Below are 14781 nucleotides of genomic sequence, written 5' to 3' on the forward strand. Positions count from 1 at the left end.
ACGGAGAATCCCGGTGTGAAGCAATGAACATTTTGAAAGGGCCATTCTAGCTGCGGGCAGCTCTTGAAAGCTCCATCTGAAGGAATAAATTAAACACTGGGGTTTTTTTGAAGGGAAAAGTTTTTATAAGAAGTATCATAGAGGTAAAAAACATCTTGGAAAAATCTTCATATGTTGTCAATGGAAGGTTTTTGTGATCTTTAAGTAGAATAAAAATCTGGAGTAATCAATCCATTATTGAGGCTATAGAAACAAACAGAAAATCAATCCCAAAGTGTTGAATTTCTAAAAGAGCCCATATTTAAGAATAATTTTACTTAATAAATTAATTAATAGGTTTACTTGTAAATACTCAGGAAATTCATTATGTGACCTTACAGTTAGTGCCGTAATTCTTAATGTATGCTGTGCTTCTCATACATAGCAAAACCACTGAATCCTTATTTTAAATGCAAAAACTCAGATCAGCTGCAAGTACACAGACATGACAAGTACCACCATAATATATAGTAATTAATTTAGTTTTATTTTTTTAACTGTTTTTCAACACTCTTCTGATTCGCTCCCCTTGACTGTTGAGGTCACTGTGGGAAACAGGGTTGAAGCAACCACAGGATGATGTCTGTAGAAATTAATCATTCATTAATAACTGCAACTGCAGAATGGGTTTAGAAATATTTTCTTAAATCTCCAGGGCTTCTGAGGGTCAGCTCTTTAAGCATCATGAGCTTTATTATTAATTAGTTCTTTTACAGAAAGACTTCAACTGTCTTTCAGACCCTGTTCACACTGGATGCTCTGCACTGACAGAGGTTACATCTTCATTGCCAAAAACAAGCAGTGCTTTAATATTCAAATGGTTTACTCCAGGTATATTCCTCAGTGTGGAATCTCAGGGAAGAGAAAGCACAGGTGATTTTATGGCAATGTGGCTAGCTGTGGTCAATACAATACACCTGCCTGGAAGGTACCTCAAACAGCTACATCAAGGTAATAATTCCATTGGAAATTTACTACGCAGTAGCTGTCTTGATTAAAAAAACAAAACAAAACAACTAAACACATCAGTCCTTGAGGTGCTGGCAAAGTCATAACAGAAGAAACCCCAGGCCTCAGCAAGCTCGCATTCTAAAGAGAAACGTAAATGAAGAGTGGGAAGTAGAAGGGAGGAAAGATGAAGGGCTTGTTTGAATGAGGAGCTCTCCCAGTGTTGTTGTACCATGGCAGTTGTTTCAGGACAGTTCTTCGGATAGCCATTGGTACTCCAGAATAAGAGTTCCTTTTTCTGGCTTGATTTCTATCTCTTTGGTAGTGCCTCAAAGCTCCCCACACCTACTTTTACCTGTATTATTACTGTCTCGCTGTAATAAATCATCAGGAGTACTGCTCTCAACTGAAGGATTCCTTTCCTCTCCACAGCCAGCTATAGAACTTTTACCGTTCTTCGTATACCATAACTTACAGAGACATTGGGAATGGTAGCACACTTGTAGCCACTGCTTTGAGTCTTCTAAGCACTTTGTGATTTCATCTGGTAATTTAGGGGAGATTTCTAAGGAAACCCTCAGCACTTCAGGAGATCGTGTTAGTGACTCAGAGAGAATCAAGCCCCTTCCTCTGAGTCAATACTGAATGATATTGCCCTAGCACATTTCTTGCACATGAGACCTGTAACTGCAGGTTGATTGCCTGTGGTCATCAATTATCCTTCAGCTAATTGCATAAGTCTAAAGGCATTTGCCCTGATAGCCCAGGCACATTTCAGTTTGCCTTCTGCACATCTGACATTTTGATTTTAATTGGGCAGTTGTTGCTTCTGCTCCTAACCTGCTGTGCACTGCTGAAAAGCACTAGAGGATGGATTTCATTGTTAGGTGAAGGGATAGGTACAGACTCAGGGAAAGCAGCGGCCAAACTGGAGGCACCCTCCAGAGTAAAGCTGGGGTCAAAGGACACAGTCATCACAATTTAACATTCAGGCTCACCAGCTCAGCTAACCCATACCAGAGGTGTCTGAAGAAGTGTTATTCTCAGTAAGGCTACGGCAAAAAAAGAGCTCATAATAGGCCTTCTTAATTAAAGTGCTGGGTAGTTTTAGCAAGAGAAGCCAAAGGAGCAGCTGTAATCCTTTAAAACACATCAGGGAGAAACTACAGCAGTGTGTGGCCCCTGCCCAGCACTGCTGCATCCCCCTCTGATGAAGCCCATCAGGATACCAGAAATACAAAGTGAGTCTGAATTTAATTAATGATTTGTGAAATACATTGGGAATCTCTTGGGGTGAACAGTGGTTATTTTCTTAATGAATTACTGCTGTTTTGAACAGTTTCTGTTTGGTATGTTTAGTTTTACTTTTTTGTTTGAAATGTTTTCTAGCTTTTGAGCAGGATGTTCTTTTGAAATGCTGTTCTCCTGTTTAGCCTAAACAATCCTGGCATGACATTTTTAAGGGGGTGGTTTTGAATGCATCCACTTTTGCTATGCAATCTCAGATGCCTAATTGACTTGAGCTTTGGAAGGGCTGAGCATCTACCTCTTCCCTTGACCAGCTGCAGAGATGAGCAAAGTCCAACCACTTTCAGACAGAGCAACCAAGAAAACAGTATCCCAAAATTCAGTGAATGCTTTGGGGATATTTGGGGATTAGCTTCTTTTACAAAGATGACCACTTTATTATATATCACTATTTTTGTAAAGCTAAACTAAAAAGCAAGGCTCATCTTCACGACAAAAGAGACAGCCTACCGTAATCAAATATAGCAAGATACACAATAGTAATGAATCTGAACATTGCAGTTCCTTAAATCTGATAGCAAATAAAGTTGATATGAGTAGAAGAAACTGATAGAGAATGGACTAGAAAATGGAAGTGCAGTGAGCATCACAGTGTTTTTGTTTTTTCATATGAAAGCAGAATTGCAGTGTTGATAATGTTTTTAGATGTATTCAATTTGGATAAAATTCACCCCATTCATCATAGAAGTAATCACACTAATCCCTATTTTGAGGGGTTACGTCTCCTTGTAGCAGTGCACGGGCCTTGTTTAAGTCTTGTGACAAGTAATTCTTGCCATTGGCAGGTTTCTCGCTGTAGACCCCTTACCACATTCACGATGCTTCTTGAAGGGTGAGCGCTGCACAGTTCCTACAGTTTGCAGCTCTCAAACCTTTCTTCTGCAGGCTTTCTAAGGTGTGTGGAAGAGGAGCACCTTCTTGAAGGCTGTATGAGATACATGACATACAGCGTTTTCCACAGTGCCTAGCCAAGTAATTTTTTTTTTTCCATTCTGGAATTTTCTCCTTCTTTCCTCTTTTGCCTTGTTTTCTGAACTCTATCTACGAATAATCATTTTTTTAAAGTTACATAATGAGGACGTTAAGCACACAGAAGTCAGGAAATAATGATTGTAATGCTAGTGTCATTTTAGTGTGTGTTTTGATAATATGCAGCTGTATAATTGGAGTCTAGCACCGAAGTCAGTATCACCTTATGAATGCATATTGAAAGGAAACCTCAAATCATTTAATGCAAATCTTCTACCTAAATGATTTTCCATATGTCTTTGATCTAGACATGCATATAATTTATATCATGGCCTGAATGAGACTGGTGTTCCATTAGAGTAGTCACTGTAGAAAAATCAGGTTACTTTCTCATCTTGTATAATTTCAAAGTTAACCCTGCTGTGAGCAGGGGCTTGAACTGGATGATCTCCACAGAAACCTTTTAATCTAATTATTGTATGATTCTATAAACAGCTCTGACCCATTGGTTTTTGCTAAGTTGCACCATATGGAAGAATACTATTTGCTTCAAGTAGTTTGCCGTATGAATAGGAAAGACAGTGAAAGGGTAAGGAAAAGAGATGTAATGTAGAAACACAATAACCAATCCAACAGACTGTCAATATGATATGAATTCCCTGATTTTTTAATATTTCTTTTGCTTTCAAGTCTTTTTCATGAGGTGATTCTTAAATGACAACACTGCCATCAGCACAGTGTATTCTGGAGCATAACTGTAGGAACAACTGTGCGTGATGTTTTATTGTGTTGTGGAAGAAATAGCATGTCGTCCTCCCCTCATAAACCATAATTGAATGTTGAGGTAAAGCGATTGTGCTCTCATGGTTAAGTGAGCTGGTGGGACCAAAGCCAATTCTCGGGGGATCTGTGAACTGGTTTGTAGCTGTTGCAGATCATGTTGTGCCTCTGCCCTGATTACCTATGCTATGGTATCCTCAGCACATCCAGAGTTCCCACTGCTGCTCAAGACCCTCATGGGTTATACAGAGTCCTTTTGTGTGGAGTCTCCCCTCATTTCACCACCAGTTCCAATGGCTGCTAGACCTTTATGTACCTCAATAAGTGTGCCTTGGAGTGGACTCACTAATAAAAATTGGATTTCCATCTCATTCCTTTTTATCTTCTGTACAAAGCCAGTGCAAGCACAGTGGCTAAGTTGGAATTGCAATAATATGCCTGCAGTTGCCACCCAAACAAATGTAAGAATACATTTTCTCTAAACTTTTTGAACCAGAATTACACTCACTTCTTTATTTAATAGGACAGAATCTGTGTAGACTAGGCCCAGTGTTTAGCCTTTCAGATAATGAAGCATATGAGACTTAATATGAATACAAACGTCATGAATGTGCACTTTTGTTTCCATTAAAGCAATTTTACTTGGATATTTAAGTACCGCCATTCAGTGGTTTGTATGCAAACTGTGGCACTGAGCAAAAATGACTGAAACTGAGAGGGGCAATGTCCACCCTATATTCACTCACCAAGGTTAATTGAGTGTGGTATCAATAACTTGCAGAATAGAGGCAGGGGGGAGGATCTGCAGTGCTTTATGCAGTAAGCAAATCTTAATAATTTAAAGGACACAATAGTTTGGACATTGCAAAAAAATAAAAATAGTAATGCAGATTTTGGCAGTGCCCTTTACCTATGCGACATGCTGCGAGTCTGTTGCTCTGGATGCAAATAGGTGCTTAGCTCTGTGCAAAACCAAACCTGACTGTTTTTAGCTTGAGGTGAAATACCAGAGCTCTGCTTGCCCCACCCAACTGATATTTCATCTCCTCAAGAATTAGTTCATGTGTGGCCCACTGATTACATATTCACAGCGAGATTCTCCATCTTCAGTTTAAAGCACTGAGTTCTTGTGACATAGCCTTGAGTATCTCATGAAGTATCTTATGTTCGCCTCTTCACCCTCAGAAAATATTTCCTGTGAGGCATTTCACCAGGATCTTTGTCTCCATACTGATAGCTATTTTTTTTCTTAAATGAGAGCTAAGTCTGTCTTTGCCCAGAATTTCAAATCCAAGTGCTTGAACTGAGGCTTCTAAGCCTCAGAGGTGAGCATGCACTTTAAAATGGCTTAATGCTTAAAGTTGCTAAATATGCATGGACCAAACAGACTTCAGGGTGAGCTATAAGAAGTCAGACTCTCTGCAAACTTGCGCTTTAAACTGGAAGTATGACCAGGAGTGAAGGAGCATAGTGTTAGGCCAGATCATACTTTGAGAGGTTGCCATATATTCTTTCCATGGAAATCTTTAAGTAGGTGGTTCACTGCTGCTGATGCTTGACTAACGTATAAATTGCAGCTTCACCTGACACCTGCTCATGCTCATGGGTGCTCCTTGTCACCCACATGCACACAACACACATACCTACCCTCCAAGTGTACACAGACCAGCTCATTCACAGTTGCTTGGATTTGTATTTGCCAAAGAAAACACAACACACACGTCACCTGAAGTATGCTCACGGGACCTCTGTTCCTCCATTCAGGCATACTGCAAATGAACATCTTTCATTTATAATCAGATCCCTAGAGATACACATGTCCAACATACTCTTGCTCAGATGTGTTCAGGCTTGCATGCAGAATGCCTACTCCTGTATGAGGGTAGAAAAGGCACTTCACATGATGCTGCATTCACCCAGTCATGCATGTAATCCCACATTCTCACACACATGCAGAGTCTGCTGTTTTCCACGTGTGTATCATAGCAAATAACTTACATCTCTTTCTTCCCATCCTGCTTAACATGCAAATGTGGATAGCACATCAAGATTAGAAATAAATGTAGCAGAATGACTTCAGTCAACCTGAAATGTCGAATGACTCATTCACACCCTTTGCGCAGTGTTCCCTTTTTGCCACATGCAATCTATTGAATAGTCTGAAGGCTGTGCGGTTCCCTGCTGCAGAGCAGCAATCGATCACTTGCTCACTGAAGGAGTGGGACGGTGATTATTTTTGCGGGGTGTACAGGGGTTACGCAGTGAGGTTCCAGTTAGCCTCATTGCCACAAAGGTGCCCACGCTGTAGGAACGGGAAACGTAGGATGTCAGGCCTGATCTACCTATAAGGAACTTCGTGTGTTTAATTAAGTCTTAGTCTGCATGTTAGTTCAGTAACTGATATTCCTGCATCAGGGTATGACCTGGGTATTGCTATTCCAGATGATGAGAACCTATTCCAATTTGATATAACTCAATTTTGGATTAAGATAAACAAGAATGAGTTGTTCCTACTTCAGAGTAAAAATGTCTACATGTTAAATCATTCAGGAACTGCTGCTGCACTTTAATTTCAAAGGTATCATAATCCAAGTGAACTAAAAAATGCATAGACAAACGAAATATGTTCCACACTTCTACTTAAAATGGTACGATTGCTGTGCAGAGACAAACCCCAGGAATAGTAACAAGCTGGCATTCACATTTACCTTATAATGAGAAGAAAAGTTGGATTGACTGTTGGAGTTGCATCTTTAAATGTATGAATTATTGTAATTGATTGCTTTTAAAACCCTTTCAGAAGCATTCCCAAATGCAGATGCACATGGGCTGACTTTAATTTATAGAAAGGCTGTTTTGTAGCACTTAGGCCTTGTAAAAGGGGTTCTGTGTTTAAATGGAAGTTGAGCCGTGAAGATCCATTAAGCCCAAAAAACATAGTTAATACAACACACAGGCTCAGAAGGTAAATATGCAAGTGGTGACATTATGCAATGAAGGTACCACAGCAGTGCTCATTATACCACATGGCAGATACCACTAGTAGCATTTCAATTTCTCGGTCCTTACTTAAATGTGAAGCTTTGCATATAAAGTGTATCAGATCTTCTCAGAACAAAGATGGCTGTGAGCTGAAATTATGTATAACATGTCCAAGATAAGAGGGCTCTGAGAACCTAATTATCAGATTTCCTATGTTTAGATTATCACAGCTAAATGTAAGTTGAACTAGACTTCTATATTTCATTCTTTCATAAAAGCACAAGAGGAGAGGAAAAATATATAAGGGAAAAGAGGTGCAGCAAAATTTTCCGTTAAAAAACAAAACTTGTGCAGTCAGATGCGATTTTGTACAATAATAGATTTATGGTTAAAAGGACAAAGAAACATTACCTTTTCTTGCTGAGCTAACTGTAGTTCTACTTTTGTGCAAAATCATATCTGTTGGCACACAGTGTAATTTTAGTACTAGAGTTCCAGATCTTGCACAATTACTGTGCTGCCAGGATTACACAAAAAATACCAAGGAAAATAGCAGTTTCGTCACTGATCTTGCTCTTCTTCCCATTTTACACAAAATTTTATCAGCTGGCCTGATCAAAGAAACATGCAGTAGCTGATTTGAAACACAATATTATGTACCCAGCAATATAGACTAGCAGATTTTCATACCATTTTGTTCACATATCCCACTCAAATATGTTGCTATACAGTAGAGTCCAATATAAGATTAAAAACTATTTTTACCAGATTGGATTAATGCCTTAATGTAATGAATTCTCTAGGTTTTGCTATGCCCAGAAATAAAGAAATGATAGCCTTCTGTTACATCCTTCATCTTTTATATAAGAGAAGAGGAGTTTCTTAACTGCTGTGGAAATGAATCAAAGACATAAGGTGAACTTACTTCTACTTTAGCACAAATATTTACGGATTTTTTTTTTTTCTAGATTTCCATTTCACATTGTGAAATGCATGATAGCGTACAGACAAAGGGAATTTACCATTCACATGCACATTCATATGCAGACCTGCATGAACACCAGAATTGCTCAGCTCTTAGTTACAGTACAAGAGCTCAGATTTACAGAACAGCATGTTGGATACTGTATGTCTTTTGGAAATCTCTCTCTGACAGTCAAAGCTGGAGATAATGAATCTTGAGTATTCTTTGGCATATTTAGATACCCAAATACAAGGAAAGCACATTGGAGTATCTGGATCTAATTGTAGATGGGGTTTATTTTCTGTGGTTGGTTGGCTGGTTGGTTGTTTTTAATCAAGTCTCATAGTACCAGATTCTTGATTCTCTTTTGACTCCTTTGCTTTCGAAGTGACTTTTGGAAAGTCCTTCCCAATAGGAAACATGTCTGAAATATAACATCACTCCTCATCCCAGTCTCTTATATGATCAATTTGAGAAGTATAACTCTCCATCCAACTTGCTGCTGGCAGAATGGTTCCCTGGAGCTGTTCACACCTGGTGTGGTTCAGAGAGTCTTTGAAGGTACTTGTAATTATACCAAAGACCAGTTTTAGGATAAGTAGTCCCAGGATTTCACAGAGCCCAAACATGGTCTGATGCCCCCTTGATCCCTCTCAACTGCAGTCTTTTACTAAGAGTATATCTTCTTAGAGGATAAAGATCGTAGAGGGCTACACCTACATGAAAACAGATATACATACACGTGCATAGATTCCAGAACAAATTCAGAGGTGTACATTCTTGCACTTGTTCTGATCTATATCCATTTATCCTCCAATGAACCTCCAATATTAGTGCAAATATGCTAAACGCACATGGTATGTTGATACATTTATATGGTATATTGATATAGGGTCTGTCGTAGCCCTAAATTCTGTGAACCCACAAAGTGCAAGTTCCACCTATACACAAAAGCAGATCCCTTGCATACATACACACATGCACAGTGGGAACAGGATTGTTATTCTGATAACCGCACATTTGCAGTACAACACCTATCAGCCAGTGCTGAAGCTTACCAAAAAAGATGAGAAAAATTGAGAGGCAGTTAGCTAGGTAAGGTATGAGGAGATTTTTTGAAAAGTAGCATAGAAGGAAAGTGGCTACATTTTTCATACTTCAGTTGTTTGTCTGGAGGGCTTGAGAAGGAGCTGCTCGACAATTGTGCCAAAAGAGACCGTTCAAAGCAACTTCCCATCAGGCAGCATTCCTCAAGTGTCTGCTCTTTAGGAGCAGTCAGGGAAAATTCATTCTGTGGGAAGCAGTTAATGGAGCTGCATTACCGACCCCATATTGCTCTGTCTGATAGAGAGACAGCAGGTTCATTTTGGCAGCTCCAGAGCCCTGATCAGTTCAGATTAGGGGTGCATTGTCTGTCTGGCTTAATCAGGCATGTTTAGATATATTTATCATGATTAGAGGGGTGTAGCACAGGGAGGGGGAAGAAATAAAGAGCGAGATTACTTTTCTCTAGCTTCAAATGGAAGCTTAGCAAATCCCACTGAGTCACTAGGTGCTCATCAAAGGGAGAATTTAAATCCTGCAAAGGAATGTTTTGTAGAACGCTCCAGCACTGGATTCAAATCACTGAAGAAGAGTATCTTTTTATTTCTCTCGCTTCCTTTCTCCCTCTACAGCTTGCATGCATCAAAGAAGAAAATCAGTAGCTCATGCAGCCCATGTTGATTTTGGCTTGATAGGCATGCAGCCCCTGCTTAGCTTATCTGTAGTTCAAGTTCTAATAATGTGATGAAAAAATTAGCTATCGTCATAATGGCCTAGATGTCTGACTCCTGTATTTTTGTCGTGTTTATCTTCTAGGGACGCACAGGGTACCATTGCAACAGCCTTTAGGACTAATTTTGCTACTTTTTAGTGTTCAGAAGGGATGATAAACAAATTGTAAAGACTAGGAAAAGGATCCTTTTTCTATCAGTAGCAGTGCTTCTCTCTCTGTCTTCGCCTGGCTGGGTTTTTTTTATTTGAACACTGTAAAGAAGAATTAGCCCAATGTATTATAAGGTCAGATGTGCCAAATTTGCTGCTGGTGTAACTTGGTGTAGTTCATAGATGACAGTGGAGATCAACTGATTAACGCTTAAGAGTCTCTGAAAGAGGTGGTGTTGGCTCCCAAGCGACCAGTAAGGAGGAGAAAGGTTTCTTAGATCTGTCTCATTGCTGAGGGTGATCAGAAACTAGTCTTGCTGGGGGAAGGCTCCAGAGCAGAGGTCAGGCTGCAAGATCCATGGTTTCTTGCCCTGAATAACTGGCAGTTTTTAGCTCTTACGTGAGATAAATGTAGGACAGGCTTTGAAAAAGTGCTGTTATGAAGCACATACTCTGTTCATCTTTTCCTGTGGTCTCCAACCTTCTTTGGGCTTGCAGATTCATTCAGATTTCCCAGTGAAGGCACAAATTGCTGTGTGGTGAAGAGAGGCTTCCTTGACAGTGAGATGGATCTTCTTTCATCTCATCTGCCAATCCTTAAAAAGTAGTTTATGGGCCCAAGCTGAAAACCTCTGATGCAGAACACTACACAACACAGCAGGCATGCTTTGGCTATGTGTCCTCAGAGCAGCTGGCAACACAGAAGCTGTAAGGCAGTTTCTTCTGCCTGGACTCTTGTGCAGCAATGCAGCAGTTAAAGGAAATCTATGGAAATCCAGGAGAATCATTTGGTAGTAAAGGAAAAGAAGACAAAACTTCCCTTTCTCCATTGTAATCTACTCCTTTCCTCCCCTGCTATTCCAGTCAGTTCTGTGACAGTTCAGTTCTTGTGATCTTGTAATTGCTGTCAAGATGATAATCTGGGATGTCACGAGCATGGCTCAGTGTAATCACCCTACAAATGCAGAAGGTAGAGAACCTAACTGATTAGATACAAAAAGCTGCTAGTGAGACACTAATAATTCAGTAATCAGGAGTTATGGGGTAGAGAACATAGAAAAGAAAGTTGGCAGGTTTGGAGGGATTTGAAGAAAATATTTAATATCATCAAGTTTGCCAGTACTTCTTTAGAATAGGAAACTAGAGGATCATAGCAATATATTCCCAAAGAAAAATCTCTCAGAAGTGCAGAGATGCTCATCAGCCGGAATGGTAGGGGATATCTTTGGAGATGAATTAGCAGAATGATGGGAAGGGTTGCATGAATCAAATAATAGCAAATTATTACTGTTGTTTGGGATTAAAGCCCCATCTCTCTGCAATAAATGGTGCTATATTGATGGTACCAGGCAGTTAAAGTTGTACACTCTCCTAGTGCATGCACAACCGTAGAATTAGAACAGTACTCTTACAGTTAAAGCTTATTCCTGTAAGAGAAATGGCTTCACACCTTTAATTGAAGTAGTTGTACCACATGTGCAAGCACAGTAGGCTGTAGTCATACCAGCTAAACTGAATGTGGTTTATGAGGGTGATGGTGACAAGACCAGCACTAGAATAGCGATAGCTATGCAGCTGATGCTGTTGACTGAGCTGTTTGAAAACCCTAGGACATGATCAAACAGGACCGCTGCAGGTGAGAGCTTTCAAGACCACCTTTGCTAACAGGAAGCACAGCAAATTGGGAGAGAGCTCTGCCTAGATCACTTCATGGAGCTCTGCAGAGAAGCTTTTATAGCACTGCCACTCCTGTGCACTCAGTCCTGAAAAAAATAACTGCCCACTAATGGCCTGTCACTATGGACAGCCTGAGCAGCTGTTTGCAGAAAGCAAAGCGGTGAGAGAGGATGAATTGCTGTGTGCGGAGCACATCTGAATGTGGGGACAGGAATAGATGGGAGATCAGGAAAGACCAGACAGCTTCCATTTATAACATTCAGCTTTATGTGGATTTACAGCCCGGATGCTCCTGAATCTACAGATGCTGAGTTATTACTTACAACAAAATATAGCAATTGAAATACCCCTTGTTTCCACACTTTGACTTCTGTTTCCCTTGTTGGCAATGTTATTTTCTGGAGGCAAACTAATTAAGAACATGGGGAAGTAGTTTACACTGAGGACAAACAAAACCTAGCCACTTAATCTTTCATATATTATCAACCCAAACAAGTCAGTCTAGGCAAAATGTTTGATTTATATGTTTTATTGAAAATAACCTTTTTTTCCTTTTCTTCCCTTTTTTTCTTTTCCCTTTTTTTTGTTTTCTTTTCATTCTGGCTGCTCCCATGCTTCCTAGATAGAAACTAAAGTGAATAAAATGCCTCAGAAAAAGTTTTTTTCTCTTGAAAATTCCAGCACAGCAAGAAATTACTAAAATTTTTGTGAGACAATGTATTCTTAGGCAGTTTTCAGACATGTTTGCAGACACATCTCTTCTGGGTCATTCACCTAAGTGTAAAAGCAGGTGTAAGTTTATCTGCATCAAGCTTTTTAAATCCAGGTCTTCCCAGACTGTATCATAGCCATGGTCCAGCTATCCCATCTGGTTTGTGCCAGTAGTAGATGATGACATAAGAAGTCTGCAGCAGTTAGTTGTGGAATAACCTGTCTGCCTGGGTTGGGCTTTATCCAGTTGTCTAACAGAGATGGGCTAAAATGTGGAAGCATGGAGTCTAACACCCTTCCCATAAGGTTTGTTTCTATTAATTATGGCTGAAATATCTGGATGTTTCTTCATATCTTTCAACACAGCTGTGATGCATGTATTCCACATGGTGAAGAGGTTAACATGTTACCATAACTGTGACAGGGAAGGAGTATATACAAATGGAGAAAAAAGAAAAGAGATTTATTTCCTATCCCATCCTATTTTCTATCCTTTCTCATTGTTGGGGGCTTGCCACTATTGAGTGTTTTGTTTATGGTATAGACAGCCACGTCTTTTATGGCTTGACACTAAATTGATTTAATATTATCATGGAATAGTTCTGGATACCTAACAGCAATCCAGACAGTGTTTTGTGACGTTGTCAGGCAGCAAGCATGAGTGACAGCTCACAGCAGCGTTCTTGCTGGGAGGGCCATTAGATCACGTTATGGTAGAAATGGAGAAAATAGGTTGTTCTACTGTGTAACGTAATGTAATCTGTCAGGCCATTCACAGAGCATGAGAGTGAACATAGCTTAAAACCCAGAAGACTGTGAGGATTGCTGTCCCACCTGCCTCTGCAGAAGTTTGTATTCCTGATGTGTACAGTAATGGCCACATGTAAAACTTTTCATAACATGACAAGAGCTAGCTGCCGTGCTCATGTTATGGCCCCCTGCTTTCTGCACCTGTATATTTTTTCAGCAAAATATATTGGGGATTATCCTCTTTGGAGGGAATTCTTATTGTTTCTACCCCTCACTGGTTTGAGTGCTTCATAATTTACAGCCTGCCTCTCTTTTAACTAACAGGTATTCCAGGGAGATTATTGCCTCCCCAAAGGGTGGTGTGTGTGGGGACTGCCACTGCCTGCTGCTGGACCAACTGTCTTAGACTAGCACGTTGTGGTGGTTTTTGTTAAGTACCATGGCTCATAAGAAAGGATGAATCGGGTCTGACCCCGATACGTTGATGATGATGATACGTTACAGTTCCACGTAGCCCATGATGCTGTGCCTAGCAACAGCAGTTTGGGGAAGGAGGGTAAGAACAGGGCAAGTACACGGTGAAGCTTCTTTCACTAGGGCCTCCCAGATCTCAACACTCTTGAGAATGAGCTCCTAGTGTTTATGTTATGAGAAATGATGTATAAAAATTTCCTGTTTGTCTTTTCCACGATTCTCATTATTTTCTACATTGCTTTTGCATTTATCCCTCTGTTGACTTTTTTTCCTAGGGTGAAGGATCCTAGTCTCTTTAATTTGGTCCTTCCTCATTCAGAAACTTTCCATTCCTTTGGTCATCCTTAATTCCTTTCTCTCTACTATTTCTAATGCTACTGTCTCCATTTTTGAGATGGAGGGATGAGAACTAGCTGCCGTATTCATTACAAATATTCAAACAGGTGCCCCAGGGGTATAGTGACATGATGTTGCTTTCTGTTTTGTTCTCTGTCGTTTTCCCGACATTTCCTAACCTGCCTTGTTGACTTCCACTGAGCCAACACTTTGATAGAACTATCCACAGCAACTCAAAGGTATCTTTCCTGAGTGCTAATTGCTAATTTTAAGTTCATTGCTGTGTTCATATAGTTACGCTTTTTTATTCCCATGTCCATTACTTTGCAGTCACCAGCACTGAGATTCACCTTGCATTTCAACAGTATTTTGAAAACCATCTGCAAGATTTAATTTATATTACCCTGGTGGTTTTTTTCTCATCAGTAAGCTTTGTCACTTGATGTTCTCCAGATCATTTATGAATATGTTGAAGAGCTCATTCAAGTTGTTTCCTAACTTTTAATCAGTTGTTAATCCTCTATAGGAACTTCCCTCTTACTCTTTGAGAGCTTAGGAGGTTTTTTAAGAGTCTTCGGTGAAAGACTTCATCAAAAAGGATTTAGAAATGCAAGTTTTCTATAAAGTGATCACCCATATCCACATGCTCATCAGCTCCTCCAAAGAACTCAATCAGATTTATGCAGTATGACTTCCTTCTACAAAAGCTATGTGAGGGGCAATTGCTATGTCATTTTTCTCTTATGCCCAGTAATTCTTTTCTTCATTATTGTTTCTACCAATTTCAGGCATACAGAAGTTAGACCTCCTGCCCCTTGCATCCTCTCAAAACACTTTTCAAACATTGGCATTGCGTTTGCTGCTTTTTCTCCTAGTACCGAGGCTGGGTTAGGTCTTACATTGTATGCCACAGTTTA

Source organism: Pygoscelis adeliae, unplaced genomic scaffold (assembly GCF_000699105.1).
Source record: "Pygoscelis adeliae isolate BGI_AS28 unplaced genomic scaffold, ASM69910v1 Scaffold60, whole genome shotgun sequence".
NCBI classification, from domain to species: Eukaryota; Metazoa; Chordata; class Aves; order Sphenisciformes; family Spheniscidae; genus Pygoscelis; species Pygoscelis adeliae.